This window comes from Hyperolius riggenbachi, chromosome 1 (genome assembly GCF_040937935.1).
Source record: "Hyperolius riggenbachi isolate aHypRig1 chromosome 1, aHypRig1.pri, whole genome shotgun sequence".
Lineage (NCBI taxonomy): Eukaryota > Metazoa > Chordata > Amphibia > Anura > Hyperoliidae > Hyperolius > Hyperolius riggenbachi.
The window spans coordinates 333,330,019-333,352,687 of record NC_090646.1 but is presented as its reverse complement, the minus strand read 5'-3'; the positions used below and the strand labels follow the sequence as shown (position 1 = coordinate 333,352,687).

The window sequence follows — 22,669 nt, the reverse complement described above, 5'->3', positions numbered from 1 at the left end:
GCGCGATCATTGTAAAAAAAAAAGTTTCCCAGCCTCATTGAACATCCTGTAAGCGTACTTCCGACGCTTACAGGACGCATGCACAAAAAATTACTGTGGCCATCTTGTGGCCAAATAGTAAAACTACATCCAAAACATTTTTCATATACAAATACATACTTTTACGCTATAAATTAACTCATTACCTCCCACACTCCCCAATTTATTTATTTTTTTGTCGTTGAATTACACCATACTGCAGCTCAACCTCAATGGTTTGTGGTTTATAGTATTCCTCCTCTATCTAGAGGGGGGACAGGGGTAAAGTGTTGCTCCAACACCAAACCAGATGGATCAAGATATTTAATTGTGTACAGCCGAATGGTCTTAAGGAATGCATTCGTTTTGATTGTTATCTCAACTTTCGCCCCTTAGGTCATGCAATAGCTGAAATTCGGTCTCTGAAACAGGAACATTGAATGAATTCTACTCTGGTATAGTACTTTGATTATGCAATGATTTCTGTATCAATCACACAGCATTTGTATAAGTGTTGTGGGAGCTATCCTCAGTTCTGCTAGGGTAGACATTATTATTGTGTAGTTCTTCAGAATGAATTATCTTTTTATTTCTTTTTTTCTTTCCTTTTTGACCTGTAATGTAAAGGGTTAGTAAAATTGTATGTATTTTCATTTATATTTGCACATATGTTAATGTAACTTTATGTGAGGAAGGGTTATAAGGGTTCATTTGTGTTGGGTGGGATACACCTGAGGAATGGCTACATCCGAAACATGTTGTGCATCACTTTTCCTTCTCCAATACAAGCCTTTTGTTGAGCCATTGGTGTGTCATCTCTGATTTGTCTGTGTGACTGGTTACAAGTGTATGCATGGCATCAGCACCTGGAACTAAACTGTGGGTACCAATGATGGGTTTTACAGGCATACAAGCTGAGAATGGTTTTGAACCACTTACATTGTACTGCTTACTGTTCCACTGATCCTTCCCTCCTAAAGTTCTCTCCTAAGAGAGCTATAACTTTAAAACATATAAAAAAAAAAAAATGAATATTAAACTTGCTGATTCCTCAAAATGGTGCTACAATATTTCAAAGTAATATATTATAGGAAGAGGAATGATAGGCAATGAAAAAGCACCTTCTGTTGGGAAATATTTACAATATTTTTATTTCATCTCAAAAAATTCCAATAAAACCATTAAAAAAGGTCAAGGTCTACTTTCACAATTCAAGAACATATAATGATAATGGAAATAGATACACTCCAGTGGGATCACTTGGTTGATGCACACATTTTCTCTCTGGTGTAATTTGCATTGCATTTTCTTTCCTTTGGAGGTGAATGGTGAATGGCTTGTTTTAGGAGGTGAGAGCCCTGGAGCAGGCTTTTGCGCATGTCCTCCCCCCCCCCCCCTTTATGTGTCGCGCCCAGATCATGCACATGTAGCAGAACGCAATGGACGTTAAGGTAAGTGCCTGTTTTTAATTTTGGGAGGTGAGCGCGGGCGGCTCTTCCCGGCGCATGAACTAATTCCCGCAGGGCGACCGCTTTGCGGTGTTGTTTTTTGACCCTGCATATTTTGGCATGCGAAGGCAAATGCTTATTTGCATGAGCAATGTCTCGTGATTAGCCAATAGGCCAAATTTGCAAAGCCAGATTTGTCAGGTTCACTTGGTTGATGCACACATTTTCTCTCTGGTGTAATTTGCATTGCATTTTCTTTCCTTTGGAGGCGAGTGGTGAATGGCTTGTTTTAGGAGGTGAGAGCCCTGAAACAGGCTGTTTGCGCCTGTCCTCCCCCCCCCTTATGTGTCGCGCCCAGGCCATGCACATGTAGCAGAACGCAATGGACGTTAAGGTAAGTGCCAGTTTTTAATTTTGGGAGGTGAGCGCGGGCGGCTCTTCCCGGCGCTGGCCATGCTGGGGAGATTGCCTGCACCCCCCAGCCTACCCCTCCGGGGTGCCGCTGTGTGGGTTCCAGGCAGTGAGAGAGCCTGGGACCCCCCTGGCCCCCCGGTTGTATGTTGGCATTGGGAAGCCTCCTCGTGGCGCCCCTGGATAGTGCTAATGTAGCATGAACTAATTCCCACAGGGCGACCGCTTTGCGGTGTTGTTTTTTGACCCTGCATATTTTGGCATGCGAAAGCAAATGATTATTTGCATAAGCAATGTCTCGTGATTAGCCAATAGGCCAAATTTGCAAAGCCAGATTTGTCAGGTTCACTTGGTTGATGCACACATTTTCTCTCTGGTGTAATTTGGATATAAATATATAATCATTACTCTGTATCCTAACAACGGGGCTTTCCTGAGGAACTTATGTTGCCTCCTTACCACATTACTACCCTTATGCCTGGTACACACTATGCAAATTTCCATCAGATAGATGGGTTTTTCTGATAGATTTTGTATAGAAGTGAATGGAAAATCGATCAGAAAAACTGCACAATGGTGTCATGGTTAACATTCTCACCTTGCAGCGCTGGGTTCACAATTCCAATCCCAGCCAGGGCACTATCTGCACAAACTTTATAGACCTTGTGTCTATGTGGGTTTTCTTTGGGGACTCCAGTTTCCTTCCAGATCCCCAAAACATACAGATAATTGAATTGTCTTCCCCTTAAATTGGCCCTGGACTATGATACATACACTGCATAATATAGAAATATGACTATGGCAGGGATTAGATTGTGAGTTTCACAGACCAGAGGGCCGATCTGTGATTGGGTTAATCGCTTCAGAAACTCAGTATTGCTGTCAATTTGCCTATAGATGCCCATATGTGGATTTGCAGTCTATGAACCCGACTAGCTGAGAGGAGCATTCTGACTCCAAAGGATTCCCGCACACATACAATTTCAATTGCTTGCCACGACATACATGATGGAACACGACTGTAACTTATAATAATGCATTGAGAACACTTAACTTAACCCTTAGCTGTATGCAAGGATTGGCGCCAGATCTGTCTATCTGGACCTGATTCAAGCACACAGTTTGTCGATGAAAAATGCTATAAAACACCAGGTGACATTCAGAGGAGTGGGTACGTTTCTGGATGCTCAGGAACAGGCCATAACCGTAAAATTGTTTTTTAAACGTTTTAATAATAACAATGCACTATATAGATTTACATAAACAAATTAACACGTACATACAGCATAAAATAAAAGGGATAAAATGAGAAAGGTACTTAGCTGCATTCAGTCTTTAAAGATGAATGAATATAGTCCAGTTTCAAATATGTCATGTGGTCATAGACCGCTTTAGAGCAAAGTATGTAGCAAGGGTTCGGTCCTCCTTGGAATACACGCCTGTGAAAGTCAATGGAATTTGAAAGACAAAATGGCTGCTGCTGATGTAAATCTTTTATGTGATCTGTCCTGTGGAGGCGATCTCTTTCCCAAAAGCGGGTGTTCCGGCTCGATGGAGAGCAAGTTGGGCAAGGATTTTTACAAGCAGAAATGGCACAATTAATAACCTTTGCCATTTCTCTCTGGATTGGCCTACAGCAAATCCGAGGGCAGAGTTATAACATGCAGGTAAGGCTTTATCAAATGATACCTCACGCTGACAGATTAATATGTGTGATCACCAAACGCTAAATAACTCTGTTTCCATAGCACCTAAAAGGTTATACAATTAACTAGGCATTACCTGGATTTTTAGAAGAATGATAATATATCTGTTTTCAGTCTGTAATAAAACAAAGGGGGGAAGAGGTGCCCAATGATAGATAAAACTGTGTTAAAAACAGGTAAAATAATAAAGGAAGAGGTGGCTTACCTCAATAATGACACATTCATTCACATATATGGCTTGATTACCTAAACCGTGATAACTGATATCATGGTCGCACTAGCGTTAGTGTTATAACGCGCATAACGGTTTGCATGCTAATGCAAATTTTCGCATGCAAAACGCAAATTTTCGGACACATTTTTGCATGTAAACTCGAGTTCTGTGCGCGCAAAACATTACGCACGTTATAACGTGTGCAAAATGCTAGTGCAACCTTGATTCTTAGCTCTAGATACATCTCTAGCACTGTATTTGGCCTGAGGAAGAGGGCATTAGACCCATGAAACACGTTGCCTGTGCGTGATCAAACTTCATATGTGTATGAATGTGTCATTATTGGAGTGAGCCACCTCTTCCTTTATTATTTTAGCTGCTTTTAACACAATTTTATCTATCATTGGCCGCCTCTTCCCCCCTTTGTGCTTTTCACCCTCCTTTGGAGGGGTGTACTCTGGTACCCAAAGCCTCTGCCACTGATAGGTCCGTTGTTTTGCCAAGAGTGCGACCAGAACCAGTTCCAACTGGTCACCCAAGTGGAGTCGGGTTTATAACCTGCCTTCAGTGGTTGGTTGCCCCCTGTGCAACCTTCCTTTGTGAGTACCACAGCCTTTTTTGTACATTTGCCATTGAACTTGTGGCGTACAACACCATTTGGGCTCCCGTTGTTTCTGTGTTCTTCTTTTTTAGGGTGTTGATCACCTCCTACCACAGTTCTGTCTGTAATAATCCCTCCTCGACTTATTAGTAACTGTGATGTTAGCATTGTTCTCAACTTCAGATTTTTAAAAGAAAGGTTAATCTGCAGTTGGGACAGGTATTTGTTTCCAATGAGAACATTTGGCATTGGCACCTAGGTGTGAAAAGCTACATGTGAACTGCTCTATTCAGAGAAGGATGAAAGAAAAAAATATTGTATCACTCATGACAGTGAGCCTTTCTGAGGGACAGCCAAGTGTTAAGACAACATACTCTGTACAGAGCTGCGGAAGATGTCGGAGCTATATAAATAATAATAATAATAATAATTTAATTTTACATACGTTTTGATGCTTGCCTTTTTGTTATGTATTTTTGGTCAGTGAGGCCATAACCACATGCTGGGAAAAGGAGTACATAACATATTGAACAGTTTTAGCATATACCGAGTTCTTCATATCTATTGTAACCTTTTTCTTGGTTTTCTGTGCACAACTTTTGGCATAGCTTACTGTATATAAATTATGTTATGTAGATCTTCATTCATCATGATGGAGCAATTGACAAAATATTCTGTACATGGGAGCATCTAGCTGCTTTTTTGATGAAACCCAGAAAAAGAAATAATAGTAGCGTACAGTTTTGTCTTTTGGGGAAAGAAGTTCTTTTTATATTCAGCTCTGGATGATTTATGAGAACCAAAGGAAAGAAAAAACATTTGTGCTGACAATCACACTTCATTTTTAATATGCACTAGAAAAAATGATAAATGAAATGAATTTGCTTTACATATATACGTTAACATCTTTCCTGTAGTTTTTATGTTTCACAGAATAAAATTATTACTTGGCAAGTCTGTACATGTAAAATACAACTTAGCGTAGAACTAAAGCAGTTGCGTAAAATAAACTCTCACAAGATTCTGTATGTGCCTGTGTATGTTAAAATACTCACTGGGGAATGTTTAATTTTGTGTATAGCTGTACAATAAAACACTTTTGAAGCTACAATACTCACTGGGTCTTCTGCTCCAGCACAGCCACACTTGAGTTACCAGGTGTTTACACTTGCTCACTGAGCTTTGGCACTATGTACTGTGGCTGCACTCCACCCTCAAGGATGCATTCTGGAAATGCACATATACCCACTCTTGGTGGGTGCAAAGTACTGTGATATCTGAATAACATCAGTGTGCATCCTGTTGCAGTAGCTCCAGTTGACTTGCCTGTTATCTACTCTTTTTGATCACCTAGAGGCTGTGACCTACAAATCATGGTCAGCAAAGAGTTTGGTGCCCACTAAAATTCCAGCCCATCAATATTTGAGAAAACCAGGAAACGTATAAGATTCTGTATACGGATTGGACCCATATCACCCATATCACCCACCGCTGTGTGGACTGGAACAGTATCTCTCAGCTAATATAGAAGCAACCGGGGTGTCTAATAATAAGATCTCTGCACACAAATAGCAGATACACAAGTTTGCATTGTGGAGGTGAGTTTGGAACACTTCCAGCTCAAGGAATGAGGGCAGTCAATGACTCCAGGATTCCTCTGTCATATTTGTTTTTAGGGGATCTCACCAAGTTAAGTCTCTAAATGTACCTCTATTTCAAAGATCATGTCGCTGCTACAAATAGAGTTCTAGGCCTTGGCTCTTCAACTATTACAATAAAGCAGTGGACTTATTTCAAACACCAATGCATTATTATCTTTACTAACCTGGGACTAATTCCAGCCCCTAAAAGTCACAGGGGTCCCTCCCTGCAGCTCTGGTCTTCTCTAGGTCCTGCTGGCAGCCTCTGCAGTATCACCAACCCCCGATGGGTCGGGGTCTTCATTGCATGTGTACAAACATGCCCATGTCATTGGTGAGTCCTCCTGAGGACTTGGGTACAGGCACGCGCAAGTGCAGGAGACGCCGACCCATTGGGGGTTAGTGATACTGTTATCAGGACCCGGGGAGACCAGAGCAGCGGCTTAGGGCACACAGGACTTCTAGAGGCTGAAAGAAGTCCCAGGTAAGCAAATATACATTTATTTATTCGCCTCGTATCTCCTTTAACCTCCCTAGCAGTATTGATGGTTATATACATCAATACAATACATGCTGTGAACAGTATTGACGTGCATACACGTTAATACTCTCCTGGCTCTCCTGCATTGTATACTAGACCCTTGCTTGAAACATTTTGGCAAGTTACAGGAAATAAAAGGTTATGAAAATAAATTAGATCACTTTTTGCACAGAAATCCTGCATCCTACATGGAATCAGTGTTCCAAAAGTGTTCAAAGAACTTTCTTTTTTAGTGTCTTGCCGAGGTCCATTGTGGCTACAGATCTTGTCACTTCATCTTTTCCTAAAACGAAAAAAATCTCCAGGTGTCTTCCAAAAAATTAGAAAATACTTTTTGTTATTGAAATGCCCATAAATACAACCATGAAAAATATTATTCCTTATCCCCCCATAAAATATGTGAATAAACGGCCATTTATGACTGATATCAGCTGATGTAACCCCCAAACATCCGAACACAACCATGCATACTGGTGGCCACCACAAGTGATAGAACACTGTAAATAAATGGCTAGAATCCAGGCAAAAAGTCTTCAGGATTTTGATTTCCAGTATGTCATTGTCCGTCAACTGCAACAGCAAAACACAAACTGCATGAAGTGAAATTGAGTATAGGAGACCTCGTAGTCATTGTCAACGCGTTGCCTAGTAACTAACATTTAGTATAGGCAGCCTCCTTAATGCATTACATACATGTACTTCGGAACAAGCTCAGGTCCCTTAAATGCGCTGAATGTCACGAGATCACGGCTGGTGATGCAAGCGGCTGAGACCGGCACCTCGTAGCTACACGCGCTGATCAGCGTGTACACTCACCCAAGTAAACTGACAGTTTGGCAGCAGCCCAGGACATGGACAATACTTATAGGCAATGCTTTTACGCATAGAGCCCTGGATGGACAGAACTCAGTGGATGCAAGCCAAGTGGTGGTGAGACTCCCGGTGGGGCATCTAAAAGTATCTTGCTTAATGCTGTGGGAAGTGCGGCTTATGCATTGGGATTTATGTACTGTATTAGTGCTTGGATACATGTGCATAACATATCCGGGAAGCTACCTATATAAAGAGGCGATGTGTCCCCTATGAGGTGGTGTGACACCCAATGAGATGTAACAAAGATCCTTGTTTTAAGCTGTTCGGGAAATGACCAACATTCAGCGCATTAAAGATAATCTGTACTGTGAAGATTCTATAGTAATAAACATACCATTCTGCTCATTGGGATCTCCTTTTCTTCTCTGAGCCTTTTCTTCCTCTCCCCACTGCAATTCTGGCTTTAAAACAACAGTTTTATAAACTGTTTTTAAACAAAAAACATGGCTGTCAATCCGGAAGTGATGTCAGGGCAGAGCTGAGTGCCGTGTGTTGTGGCCACGTTCATGAGTTACTATACATGCCTTACAGTTTGCTCAGTGAATTAAGAGGTTTTGCAAGAGTGCATACCTTCTGCCTCTGTTCTATGCCAGTCAAGCGTGACTGGAATCCGACTCCCTCACTGCGACTCCCTCACTGCTGTTTGTTTGAGCCGCGTGTCTGGGCTCTTCACTGATCCCAGCTGATCAGGATAGCACATGCAGCTGTATGAGCCTCGCAGACGCGTTGTGAGCAGGGAGGTTGTCTGTGAGTAAAATACACAGCAGATGGGAGCTCGCACAGAGGGGGCATAGAGGGGGCGTGCATAATGCTTCTCATTATAGCAGAGGCAGCCCCTTACCTATCTTGCTTGACAAGCCTTGACAAAGGCAAGAAAAGTGAAATATTAGAGAGAAGGGGGAACTACAAGAGGCTGCAGTTAGCCACATGAAATCTGATCAGGTATTGCAGCATGTAGGAATACAGAAATAAGGGTGTAAATTTTGTTACAGAGTCTCTTTAAAGGGACCTGAGCTTGTTCCGAAGTACATGTATGTAATCCATTACGCAGGCTGCCTATACTAAATGTTGGTTGCTAGGCAACGTGTTGACAATGACTATGAGGTCTCCTATACTACATTTCACTCCATGCAGTTTGTGTTTTGCTGTTGCAGTTGATGGACATTGACATTTAGGAAATCAAAATCCTGAGGACTTTTTGCCTGGAGTCTAGCCATTTATTTACATTGTTCTATCACTTGTGGTGGCCACCAGTATGCATGGTTGTGTTAGGATGTGTGAGGGTTACATCAGCTGATGTCAGTCATAAATGGACATTTATTCACATATTTTATCGGGGGGATAAGGAATAATATTTTTAATGGTTGTATTTATGGACATTTCAATAAAGTATTTTCTAATTTTTTTGAAGACACCTGGAGATTTTTTTCGTATTAGTGACAGTGTGTGGTTGTCTACGGGTGGTTCCCCCACAATCTTGTCGGGTTATTAGACTTAATAGTGGTCATTGTGCTCCCCATTATACTTTTTTTACCTTATCTTTTCCAGCTTCCACCAATTCTGGAACTACCAAAGATTTGCAGCCAGGTTTTGCTTGACTCTTGTTATTGATCAAGAAACATCTAAGATGATGCAATGGCCTCAATTCAATATGCTTATCTCCTGTCTTTAATAACGTTTCTATAGTTATCACCATGGTGACAAGGCATGTAGTATTCAGGAAACATTTTACCTCAGGCAAACCTAAAGTTAACTCTTCTGTCTTTAAGTTAACTCTTCAATCCTTAAAATAACTCTAGAATTCTAAAGTTAAAGACAGGCTGTTAATTAACTGCGTATGAAAATAACTACAGAGGAGGTAACTTAGCTACAGAGGAGGTAACTTAGCTACAGAGGAGGTAACTTAACTACAGAGGGAATTAAGAGATAAAATAACTCTCTCATTGTGTCGAGGTACGTTTTCTCTTGCCTTATTATCTCCAGCATGATTTTAGTGAATTGAGGCCAATGTCAGTTTACTGTTGACTTCAGTTGTCAGTTGACTACTCCTTTTCCAGGAACTTCCTCCATTATTGCTTTTCTTACCTACCCTACCAAAGGAACACATTCTTCTCAAACTTTCATATAACCTACAGACCTTTTCCCAATAATTCCAAAGATTATGTCCTATTTAAGTTACTAACCTGTTGTTCCTGACACTATCCCCTCAGTTAGCAACTTCCTGTTGACACTGTCCCTTCTACTTCAAAAAATCATGGGCTCCTCCCATTTTAAAGTTGGTCCAGACCTCAATCTTCACATGATTTATGGGTTGTTTCTACATGGAAATCATGTCTTTCTTTACAGTCCTCAAATCTATCATGTTCTCTGTTTAATAAGATATTTTGCTGTTACTATTAACCGGTTCAGCACCGCAGTCCGAAAATCTCATGCATCCGAGCAACGTTCACCTCCCATTAATTCGCCTATAACTTTATTGCTACTTATCACAATGAATTGATCTATATCTTGTTTTTTCCGCCACTAATTAGGCTTTCTTTGGGTAGTACATTTTGGTAAGAATTATTTTTTTCTAAATCTATTTTAACAGGAAGATTAAGAAAGAAATGAAAACAATTCATTATTTCTCAGTTTTTGGCCATTATAGTTTGAAATTAATATACGCTACCGTAATTAAAACTCATGTATTTTATTTGTCCATCTGTCCTGGTTATTACACCATTTAAATGATGTCCCTATCACAATTTATGGTGCCGGTATTTCATTTAGAAATAAAGGTGCATTTTTTCAATTTTTTTTTTAATTGTATTTTTTATTTCTTTTTTTAATAAAAAAAAGTGTATGTGGGTAATTTTTGGTGTGGGAGGGAAACTGCTAATTTAAAATGTAAAATAATATTTTTTTTAATTAAAAATGTATGTGGGTGCAGTTTACTATTTGGCCACTAGATGGCCACAGTGAAAAAAGTCCCGGATGCGAACGATCTCGCATCCAGGAACTAAAATGCCGGGGAGAAGTTTCCTGGACGCAGAAATACCGCGCTCTCTGGAGAGAAAGCGTCTGTATTTCTGCGAGGAGGTTAGATCGATGAATGGGAATTATATTCCCATTCACTGATCGGGGGGCTAGCGGCGGGCCGCGCGCGCCCGATAGCGCACACCAGCCGGCGGCAGCAGCAGTGCCTATCTGGACGAGGAAGCTCGTCCAGATAGGCCGAACTGGTTAATAGTTAATGGACCAATGGGGAGCCCTGGAGAGACTTTTAAAGATGCTTTGAGCTCTAAGTATACATAGTATAGCTAGTGCTGCATGGGGGACTGTTGTTGACAGCGGGTGCGCAGAGATCTTCCATCAAAGTATTGAGAGGATATTGGCAGTGGATAATTTCTGAGGATATTGGCATGGGAACATTAATAAACGTAAGTATTCATGGTTAATTAAGATTAATAAAGGAAGTTTCTCATTGTTGCTTTTTTATTTCAATTCAACTCTTTGTGGAAATAAGTAAGGGGTACTTAGTACCCCTAAACTCATTTCACCTGGGGGTAGGGGGTAGGCATCTGTTGGTTCCCTTCTTACAGGGGACTCCAAGATGCCACCATGACCCCCCCCCCCCAGGCATCATTGGCCCCCACCTCCTTGGCAATGCAGGTGGGGAAGAGCTCCTTGTCCATGGATTGGAAAAGGGCTCTGGGAAGAGGAGGAGGCTTGGAAAACTCTCTCTTCCATAGCCCCCCTCCCATACCATGGACCATGTGGGCTGACATAGCTCAGGGTGTGGAGCCTCATGCAGCTGGAGCTCCACATTCTGGCTTTCCTAGCCTGCATGTGGGACAAGGGGTTAAAGAGGCTCAGGAGGGGGACACCCGATATAATTTTTTTTCTTTAATTACTTTTTAATGGTCAAATCGCCACTAAAATATAGTTATTATAGTTAAGTATAGTTATCTCTGGTCAAAGCATTGTCACATTTCCACAGGGTTTCCAGGCTGTCATCATGCTGTTAAGCTTGGGGGTGTAATCTCCACAGTCAGCATACAACACATAAGCTGACGTGAAGGAGGTACACACACCAGCACAAGGGATCAGGATATCCCCAGTTTAGTGGAGGAGAGGACTGACTCCAATAGGAGATTGTGGTGCACAGAGCCGGTGCAGATCTGAACAGCCACAAACACTTTCGTAATAACGTCTCAGCGCAAAGTAGCGCTGAGCGCATAAACCAGGACTGAGGAGATCAGGACAGGTAGACAGAATGAACGCTTGCTAGCTAGTGACTACTTAGCGACAGCAAGCGTCCAAAACCAGACAGACTGGAATGAGGCAGCCAATGCGTTGCGGCGATGGCGTGCCTCACAAAGACAGGACAGGAGAGACAGGAAACAGCAGGATCGAGATAGATGAACGTAACACAGATAAATATACAATAAGTATGTTTTCCTAGCACATTACAACCACAGCCATCAATGAAACTATTCGTAACGTCTGACTAACATATGTATATATTGGCAATGAACCGATATATGACATAAGCAGGAACTCTGACTAAGACTGAAGTAATACAGGGAACAGGACTCAGAAGGATTCGCTATCTCTTCGCAGAGATGAACGCAATCCACAAACAGGACCAGGAACAGGATTCAGAAGGATTCGTTATCTCTTCGCAGAGATGAACGCAATCCACAAACAGGACCAGGAACAGGATAACCAGCTCAGCACGGGTGTCCACGATACGCGCAAACCACCAAAACGTGCCGGAAAACTGACTAACCGAACACAGGAAATAAACAGTTCGTGTACGTATATATCAGCGACACTGATATATTAACGTAACCCGAATACAAGGAAAATAACAAAATGCGCAAGTATGCGTATATATTGGCGATGAACCAATATATGACACAAGACAAGCAAGTAGCAACTTCTAGAACAAGAGCAGAACTAGGAGGACTCGCTGACCCCTTCGCAGGAGTCAGCGCAGTCCACACGGACCAGGAACGAGGTGGGGCACGAGCAGAGTAACAGATAGAGTCTGAAACTATGATAGCCCATGAGACATTGCAGGAAGCAGTTCTTTATACTGAGGTCATCCAATGGGAGCAGACCTGCAGATTCCCACACAAGTGAATGGTAATTAATCACAGGCTGATAGCAGGAAAAGGCAGACAATGATATGCAGCCTGCAGGAAAGGGACCGCCCCTCCACTGCAGCAGACAATGTTTGTTTACACAAAAGCATATTAAACTGTCATTAACTTCAGAGCGACTGCAGATGGAATCAGCAACTAGTTTAAGTGCAAACCAAACTATGCAAGCAAATGCATGTAATGACATTAGAACTGTTTGGTTTGCAATACCACTGCAGTCAGCAGAAAACGCTGCAGAAGCGATCATAACACATGCACTGCATACTGACCATCTGCAAACCCCATCACTAAATTCACTGCTCTTTCTTTTAACATATGTAAATTTACACTACCGATAGGTTGATACATTATCTGTCATTCAACTGCATCATGACTTTAAACTGCATCAATTTAACCGCATCATAACTTTAAAACCAATTTTCTCAAAAACCACAAGGTTGGCAACCGTACGCCAGGAACTATTTACCTGGCGAATGGTTCTACCATCCCTATTTCTAAAGCTTTAGTCCTGTTTCTTCACTCAAAATTGTTAAGGTCTGTGTAAAATATGTTTCTTCCTGTCCAATCCAAGAAACCTAAAACCAAATCTTGCAGTTTGCTTTAAAGCGTTCAGAAACACATAATTACCTAAGGAGAGGGAAGCCTCTAAATCCTATAGAGGCTTCCCGGGTCCTCCTCACTCATGCCACCGCTCGCTACACTTCTGGCACAAGTGTGGTTGTGCTGCACCTGCGCGAGCATAGCCACGCCTGTGCAGTATCACAGAGCCGCTCTTGCAGGCACAGTATGGCCTGGCTCATGCCTGAAGAGGAGTGTTGGACAGCATGGGAAGCCTCTATAGGACCTAGAGGATTCCCGCTTCTTTAGTTAGTATGTCTTTTTGTACCCAAGGTTCACCTCAGGTACACTTTAAATTCTCTTCTCCTTTCACTCCAGGGGTATAATGGGACCTTGATGACATTAATGGTCTGCGTTTAGGTTTTTATGACCACTCAGTCAAAAGTTGAAAACAGGTAAAATTTAACTAAGAAGACAAAGCTTACTCTCAGGGATGCTCGGATGTGCCTCATCCACGAATTCGGAAATCCGCGTGGTTGCAAAAAAAAAATCCGCATTCGGCCCCGCCGCATGCGGATTTTCGTTCGCGTCCACGCAACCACGCGGATTTTCTGCCCGGAGGCGGATTTTCTTTTAACGTTAATAACAAAGCCCCCATACATGCTACAATCCCCCAAATTACATGGATTATCGAGGTGATAAGGGGCAACATAACTTCAACATAAAAAATTCCCCCCAAATTTTTTTTTCTAGAGAAAATGGATTTTAAAGTGAAATCAACACTTTAAATGGGGCTATTAATTGGTAATAAGTGGTTTTAAAAAGGGATATACGCGTTAAGCAGTCAAAGAGGTGAAGGCGAGTTCCAATGGCACTTGGCGGCGAAGGTACCGCTGGAGGAGGATGAGTGGCTGACGCCAAAAAGGCCCCAGAGAGGTTTTTGTAATTTTTTTTTGTTTTTTTTGCAGCAATTAGCAATGACATCGCAGCAGAGTTGTCAGTGGACACGGGCAGTATGAACGCAGAGTGCAGTGGTGGTAGCGACTGAGTCAGGAGAAGGACTATGCGGGCGGTCAGTTCAGCAGCACAGAAGGACCACGGCAACATACTGGTAGTAGTAGTAGCAGCACAGCGTCATAGTGCTGGCCAAAAAATTAAATGCACCCGGTGACCCGGGCAGTGTGAATGCAGACAGAGTACATTGGTGGAAGCGAGTGAGTCAGGAGGAGGAGGACAATGCCGGCGGTCAATTCAGCAGCACAGAAGGACCATGGCAACATACTGGTGCTAGTAGTAGCAGCACAGCGTCATAATGCTGGCCAAAAAATTAAATGCACCCGGTGACCCGGGCAGTGTGAACGCAGACAGAGTACATTGGTGGAAGCGACTGAGTCAGGAGGAGGAGGACAATGCGGGTGGTCAGATCAGCAGCAGCAGCACAGAAGGACCATGGCAACATACTGGTGGTAGTAGTAGTAGCACAGTGTCATAGTGCTGGCCAAAAAATTAAATGCACCCGGTGACCCGGGCAGTGTGAACGCAGAGTGCAGCAGCGGGAAGCGACTGAGTCAGGAGGAGGAGGACAATGCGGGCGGTCAGTTCAGCAGCAGCAGCACAGAAGGACCATGCCAACATACTGGTGGTGGTAGTAGTAGCAGTAGCAGCACAGCGTCATAGTGCTGGCCAAAAAATGAAATGCACCCGGTGACCCGGGCAGTGATAACGCAGACAGAGTACATTGGTGGTACCGTGGTAGCGACTGAGTCAGGAGGAGGAGGAGGACAAAGCGGGCGTTCAGTTCAGCAGCAGCAGCAGCAGCACAGAAGGACCATGGCAACATACTGGTGCTAGTAGTAGCAGCACAGCGTCATAGTGCTGGCCAAAAAATTAAATGCACCCGGTGACCCGGGCAGTGTGAACGTAGAGTGTAGTAGCGACTGAGTCAGGAGGACAAAGCGGGTGGTCAGTTCAGCAGCTCAGAAGGAGGACCATGGCAACTTACTGGTAGTAGTACCATAACACCAAAAAATTAACCAAGGTAGGCACTAGGCAGGTAGTAACTGTCTTTATAAAGGCAGGCATAGTTAACAACAGCACATGCAGCAGCCACTTCATGTCCCCCTGTGTCCGACAATAGGGGCCAGGAACTCACCTTCCACCCAAGCCTGGTTGATTTTCAGGAAGGTGAGTTTGTCCACAGAGGCATGGGAGAGCCGAGAGCGCTTCTCTGTGACCACGCCACCGGCCGCACTAAAGCATCTCTCTGAGAAGACACTGGAAGGAGGGCAGGATAGGAGTTCCAGGGCGTACTGGGAAAGCTCGCTCCAGATGTCCAGTCTCTTGACCCAGTACTCCAAGGGGTCCACGGGGCTGTCGGTGTCATTGAACCCGCTGGATGACCCCATATAGTCAGACACCATGGTGGTCAGTCGTTGTTTGTGCTGGTTGGTGGTGGATGCTGTGGCGGGCACCTCTATTCTGGGCTGCTGCACTGCATACAGGCTCTTGCTTAGGCTCTTCAGGTCTCCGGGGTGCCAGTTGCTGCTGCTGCTGCTGCTGCTGCTGGTGGTTGTTGTTGTGCTGCTAGTGGCAATGGCAGGCACCTCTTGCTGGCTTGGCAGAGCAGTTACAGTGGGGGTGGAAGGCTGGGGGAATGCTTCCAGTAGTCTGCGCACAAGGGCCTCCTTCAACTCCCTTGTGCGTTGCTCGGTGGTGGATGGCGTCATTAAGTCTCCCAGCTTCCCCTTCAGACGGGGATCAAGCATCAAGGTAATCCAGATGTCCTCCCTTGAACGCATCTGGATCACCCGGGGGTCCCTGCGAAGGCAGCGCAACATGTGCACAGCCATGGGAAACAAGTGGGCCCTGCCAGCAAGATCTTTCTCGTCCTCGCCATTGTCCCATAACGCATGTCTGTCCTCTTCCTGTGCCATGTCGTTGTCCTCCTCAAACCGCCATCCACGTACAACGCCTGCTGCACTCTGCTCCTCCTCCTCATTCAGGTTAGGGACCTCCAACTCTTCCACTACCTGCTGTGAGCCCTCCTCTGAGCTGGACTGTGCTGCCATCTGCTCCTGTTCTTCCAACTGCCTCAGGGCTTCATCCCCACGCTCAATTAAATTGTCCATTGCCTGCTCCAGTAGACAAACCAAGGGCACCCACTGGCACACAGAGGCCCGCTCCTCACTGACCATCTTGGTTGCCTCCAGGAAGGGACTCAGCACCAGGCATACTTGCTGCATCAGTGTCCACTGAGTGGCAGTAATCATGGGGACTTGTTGGTTGCTGGGGACACTTGGGTCTAGCATGTAGGCCCTAAGAGCCAGCCTGTGCTGACACAGCCGCTCCAACATGGCCAGAGTCGAATTCCAGCGAACTGGCATGTCGATGATCATCCGGTGTTGTGGCCTTCCATACTGCTGCTGTAAGGTGGACAAGAGTGCAGAGGCAGTGGCTGACAGGCGGAAAAAGCGTACCACCGCCCGGGCATCCTGCAGCAGCTCGCTCATCCCCTGGTAGGTGCGCAAGAAGCACTGCACCACAAGATTGAGCACGTGGGCCAAGCAGGGGATGTGCTGGAGGTTTCCCTGCTGCACTGCTGCCACCAGGTTGGCCCCGTTATCGGCTGCCACATACCCCACTTCCAGGCCTCTGGGGGTCAGCCACCTCCGCTCCTGCTTCCTGAGGGCGGCCAGGACGTTGGTGGCCGTAAGCCTCTCCTTCCCCAGGGTCACCAATTTTAAAAGGGCTTGGCAGTGCCGAGGCTTGGTGCTGCTGCTGCCGAGGCGGGCTTGCTTTCCGGGTGCAGAGGGAGTGTCATGACAGGACCCTTCTGCATCCCCCCTGATCCCGCGTGGTGGCACCACTAGCTGGGCTGATGCGCTCTTGTCCTCCCTCCCTTCCATCAGTGTCACCCAGTGGGCCGTAAAGGACAGGTAGCGACCTGTCCCAAATCTGCTACTCCACGAGTCCATGGTCACGTGGACCCGCTTGCCCACAGAGTAGTCCAGAGAACGGGCCACGTTTTCCACCGCAAACTTGTGGAGTGCTGGGATCGCGCTCCTGCTGAAATAGTGGCGACTGGGGACTTGCCACTCGGGGATGCCAAATTGGAGCAGCGTCCGCATGGCGCTCCCCTCCTGCACCAGGGAGTAGGGAAGCAGCTGTGATGCCATGGCCCGGGCCAGCAAGCCATTTAGTTTGCGGATCCGCCTGTGGCTTGGAGGCAGAGGCTTGGTCAGACCCTGAAAGGTGTCGCTCAGCAGGGTCTGACGACGCTGGGATGCAGGGCTGCCAGCCTCAATGTCTGTGTCCTGAGTAGCCGAGGTGGAAGAGCGCTTGCGTGCTACTACTGCTGCTGCTGTGGGGGATTCACGACCCTGAGGGAGGGATGATGCTGCTGCGCTGGTGGGCCTTCTGCTCTCAGGAACCCCTGCCAGCAGTGCCTGCTTCCTCTTAAACTCCGCATACTCGCGGCAGTGGCGGCTTCTCAGGTGGCCCTGGAGGGATGAGGTACCCATCTTGCTCAGACTTTTCCCACGGCTCAATCTTTTGCTGCATAACCTGCACACCGCATACCTTTTGTCATCAGTACATCCCTCAAAGCAATCCCACACTGGTGACTTTAATTTACTGCGGCCCCCACTAGCAGAGGGTTCAGCGGAACAATGTGTGGTAGTAGTTGCCGGGGGTTGCATGGTGGTGGTGGTGGTGCCGGCTGAAGCAGTGTCCTGTCTACTTCCTCCACGCCCACTGCTGCCGATGCCCCTGCCCCTGCCTGCCATATGGCGATATCCTTGCCTAGGCCGAGGTGACTCGTCATCCTGCTCTGCCTCTGACCATTCTTCCACGGACTTAGCAGGCTGCACATAGTTAGGGTCCACAACGTCGTCATCATCATCAGCATCTTCATAATCCAGCTCTTCCTCTGACTCCCCCGCCTCCTGGCCCTCCTCTTCTGTCCCTACATCCCCAGACACAGACCCCTCTTCTTCATCACCAGAACTCAACAACGCTTGTGATTGTGGCCCGATCTCAATTTCTGCCACATCAGTCCCCAGTAAGTCCTGAGCTTCTTGCATCAGCAGGTTCCTAGAAGCCGGACTGAGGGACAGAACGCTGTCATCCTGGGAGGGCTGCTGAACAGTGGGTGCTGGGGTGGATGTCACAACAAGCGTGGGACGTTGGCTGCTGCTGCTGCTTGGAGTGGTGCTCACAGTAGAGGTCTGGGAGGAAGTCATGATGTCCATGAGTACGTCAGGTTCCATTTGCTCAACCACCACACGGGGACCAGAAACTTTAAAATATTTGGACAATGGCGTCCGCTGACTCGGCCCAGGCTTTGCTGCCCCCCTTTCTGCTGCATCACGACCACGTACAGCTGGACGTCCTCTCCCTGGACGTGGAGCAGTCCCAGAAGTGGCTGAGGCAATTGAACTCCCTTTCCTCTCACCCCGCGAAACCCTGCCAGACATGTTGCTAGTAATGAATCACTGGATGCAGTGGGCACAGTACAAGGTCACTGAAGGATGCACCAGGCACAGTACAACGGCACTGAAGGATGCAGTGGGCACAGTACAAGGTCACTGAAGGATGCAGTGGGCACAGCAGTGGGCACTGGATATACACCTAGGTCACTGAAGGATGCAGTGGGCACAGTACAAGGTCACTGAAGGATGCAGTGGGCACAGTACAAGGTCACTGAAGGATGCAGTGGGCTCAGTACAAGGTCACTGAAGGATGCAGTGGGCACAGCAGTGGGCACTGGATATACACCTAGGTCACTGAAGGATGCAGTGGGCACAGTACAAGGTCACTGAAGGATGCAGTGGGCACAGTACAAGGTCACTGAAGGATGCAGTGGGCACAGCAGTGGGCACTGGATATACACCTAGGTCACTGAAGGATGCAGTGGGCACAGTACAAGGTCACTGAAGGATGCAGTGGGCACAGCAGTGGGCACTGGATATACAACTAGGTCACTGAAGGATGCAGTGGGCACAGCACAAGGTCACTGAAGGACGCAGTGGGCACAGCAGTGGGCACTGGATATACAACTAGGTCACTGAAGGATGCAGTGGGCACAGTACAAGGTCACTGAAGGATGCAGTGGGCACAGTACAAGGTCACTGAAGGATGCAGTGGGCACAGCAGTGGGCACTGGATATACACCTAGGTCACTGAAGGATGCAGTGGGCACAGTACAAGGTCACTGAAGGATGCAGTGGGCACAGCAGTGGGCACTGGATATACAACTAGGTCACTGAAGGATGCAGTGGGCACAGTACAAGGTCACTGAAGGATGCAGTGGGCACAGTACAAGGTCACTGAAGGATGCAGTGGGCACAGCAGTGGGCACTGGATATACACCTAGGTCACTGAAGGATGCAGTGGGCACAGTACAAGGTCACTGAAGGATGCAGTGGGCACAGCAGTGGGCACTGGATATACAACTAGGTCACTGAAGGATGCAGTGGGCACAGTACAAGGTCACTGAAGGATGCAGTGGGCACAGCAGTGGGCACTGGATATACAACTAGGTCACTGAAGGATGCAGTGGGCACAGCACAAGGTCACTGAAGGATGCAGTGGGCACAGCAGTGGGCACTGGATATACAACTAGGTCACTGAAGGATGCAGTGGGCACAGCACAAGGTCACTGAAGGATGCAGTGGGCACAGCAGTGGGCACTGGATATACAACTAGGTCACTGAAGGATGCAGTGGGCACAGTACAAGGTCACTGAAGGATGCAGTGGGCACAGTACAAGGTCACTGAAGGATGCAGTGGGCACAGCAGTGGGCACTGGATATACACCTAGGTCACTGAAGGATGCAGTGGGCACAGTACAAGGTCACTGAAGGATGCAGTGGGCACAGCAGTGGGCACTGGATATACAACTAGGTCACTGAAGGATGCAGTGGGCACAGTACAAGGTCACTGAAGGATGCAGTGGGCACAGCAGTGGGCACTGGATATACAACTAGGTCACTGAAGGATGCAGTGGGCACAGCACAAGGTCACTGAAGGATGCAGTGGGCACAGCAGTGGGCACTGGATATACAACTAGGTCACTGAAGGATGCAGTGGGCACAGTACAAGGTCACTGAAGGATGCAGTGGGCACAGCAGTGGGCACTGGATATACAACTAGGTCACTGAAGGATGCAGTGGGCACAGTACAAGGTCACTGAAGGATGCAGTGGGCACAGCAGTGGGCACTGGATATACAACTAGGTCACTGAAGGATGCAGTGGGCACAGCACAAGGTCACTGAAGGATGCAGTGGGCACAGCAGTGGGCACTGGATATACAACTAGGTCACTGAAGGATGCAGTGGGCACAGTACAAGGTCACTGAAGGATGCAGTGGGCACAGCAGTGGGCACTGGATATACAACTAGGTCACTGAAGGATGCAGTGGGCACACAAGGATGTCACACTGTGTAATGAGATGCTCATATGCCAGCGAGCGAGCAGTGGGCACTGGGCACGGCACAAGGTCACTGACAGAATGAATGAACAGCGCTGGCAGAGAGTGGCGGCGCCGGCGGTGTGACTGGCTGCCTGCAAATAGTACAAGTGTATAACTGTCACTGGAATATACAAGTGAACACTGCAGTTGCACTAACCTGCCTGCCTGCACTACACACAGATAATCCCCACTCCCACTACACTGACTACACTGCAGCACTGAACCTGCCTGCACTACACGCAGTTATATAATCACTAGACTCCCACACTCCCACTACACTACACTGACTACAACTAACTACAGCAATCACTCACTGACTAGCTAACTGTGTACAGTATAAGAGCAGTGTTAGCAAAAAAAACGCTTTGTTTTTAACACAATAAATGCACTTGCTCAAACAACAATGGCCTGGAGATAATCCTCTCAGCACCACAGTCTAGCAAGGACAGAGCTTTTCCATCATGGCCACCGCTTTATATTCAGGAGGGGAGGGCATAGCTCCCCTCCTGTGATTGGTTGCTAGGGCCTGGCTGGGGCACTCTGATTGGCCTGCAATGTGTCACTTCCGCATAGTTTGACGCATTTCCGCAAACCACGACTTCAGCGCCGGGTTTCACGAGCGTGAATGCGGATTTCTGTTCGCATTCACGCGAAGCCGAAGTAGATTTTCGTGGTTGAAAATCTATTCACGGATTTTCGTGTCCGAGGCGGAATGCGTCAAAATGGTCGTGAATCCACGCGTAAGCGTGATCACGACCTGGCGGTGAGCACCACTGCCTACTCTTCCTCTGTCAGTTTCACATTGGTCTAGTACACATGAAATATACACTAGCAAGTGATGACCAGTATCATGTCCTCGACTGTAATATACAAGGATTGAGCACGTCTGAGAAAACAGTGCAAAGTCTACACTGTGCGACCCACCTGCATTTCACAAATTACAGCACCTGTTTAGAAACTGCTACGAGTTACATTATAGGTAGATGAGAGCAGCATGTGGCTCACCAGTCACCACTTGGGTACCATTTCTTAAAGGCTCTTTTACTATTTTTGCCATGCATGCCATTAGTATCAAATTTGCAATCGCAGAACAAAGTTCACAGACTGTGACACTGTCCAATTATTTGTTCAATGCAACATTGTACATTCCTGATAGGATACACAGTGCAGATGGCAATTTAAACACTGGAAATTTCACATCTTTGTAAACCATTGTATCTTTTATTAGAAAACGAAATTGAGATAATCCATCTGCAACACATTTCTGGCATCCTTTTTATCAAGCCACAAGAACAAACCACCAATAAATGGGCAGTACATCTGGCATTCTTCATTCCAGCGCAGTCGTTTGGTTTTCATATACACATACTTTGGCAGACGCCATTGATCTGAATATGGGTAAAACTAACTATCCTATTATTTATTTCACCACCAACCTCTTCAATAGATACTAGGCTGTCTACCTAACCTCTTCTCTATCTTCCCTGGCAGATCAGAATGTTGTCAAACAGTGAGTTCCCTCTATTCAACTAGATAGGCTTGAGTTAGAGCAGAATTTACTTCTTAATTAGGACCATCTGCTCCCATGTCTGCAGGGACTGATCAGATGAAACCAGTTCAAGACTTTACACACAAAATGATTTCAGTCCAAGAAAATAAACTTACAAAGAGAAGTTTGTGAGCAGCAAAAATAAAGTTATCAAAATTGTGTTTTTCAATATTGATGTGCATATGAAACATTTTTTTATAATGATTATCTTTTTGTAAACCCTGATGCATTTATAATGGTGCTAAGATATTTTTAAATCGATTATGTTTACGAGGCAGAAGGATTTATCAATTTGAAAATATTTTTAAAGAAACCTATAATGTAAAGCAGGGGTGTTGCTAGGATCTTAAGAGATCTGTGTAACGATCGGTGTCAGCAAACAGAGAGAATCTGATTATTAGCGATCTGCAGTATCGCCAAGAATCCAGATATATACCCGATTATTGGCGATCTGCAGAATCACCGATAATACGGATATATTGCTAACCTCT

The 22,669-nt window shown here is 45.9% G+C and overlaps 2 long non-coding RNA genes across 2 annotated transcripts in view; one reads left to right on the top strand and one right to left on the bottom strand.

Annotated features, from left to right (window-relative positions):
• The window catches only part of LOC137510564 (uncharacterized), a 135,261-nt gene extending 127,078 nt beyond the window's left edge, over nt 1–8,183 (bottom strand). Inside the window, exon 1 of the long non-coding RNA XR_011020505.1 lies at nt 7,787–8,183. This is a non-coding gene — a long non-coding RNA (uncharacterized lncRNA). The remainder of the gene's footprint in view (nt 1–7,786) is intronic.
• LOC137510575 (uncharacterized) lies at nt 7,252–22,245 on the top strand. The gene is made up of 3 exons (XR_011020506.1): nt 7,252–7,509; nt 21,858–22,027; nt 22,121–22,245. It is a non-coding gene; the product is annotated as an uncharacterized lncRNA (long non-coding RNA).
• The last annotated feature ends 424 nt before the right edge of the window (nt 22,246–22,669 follow it).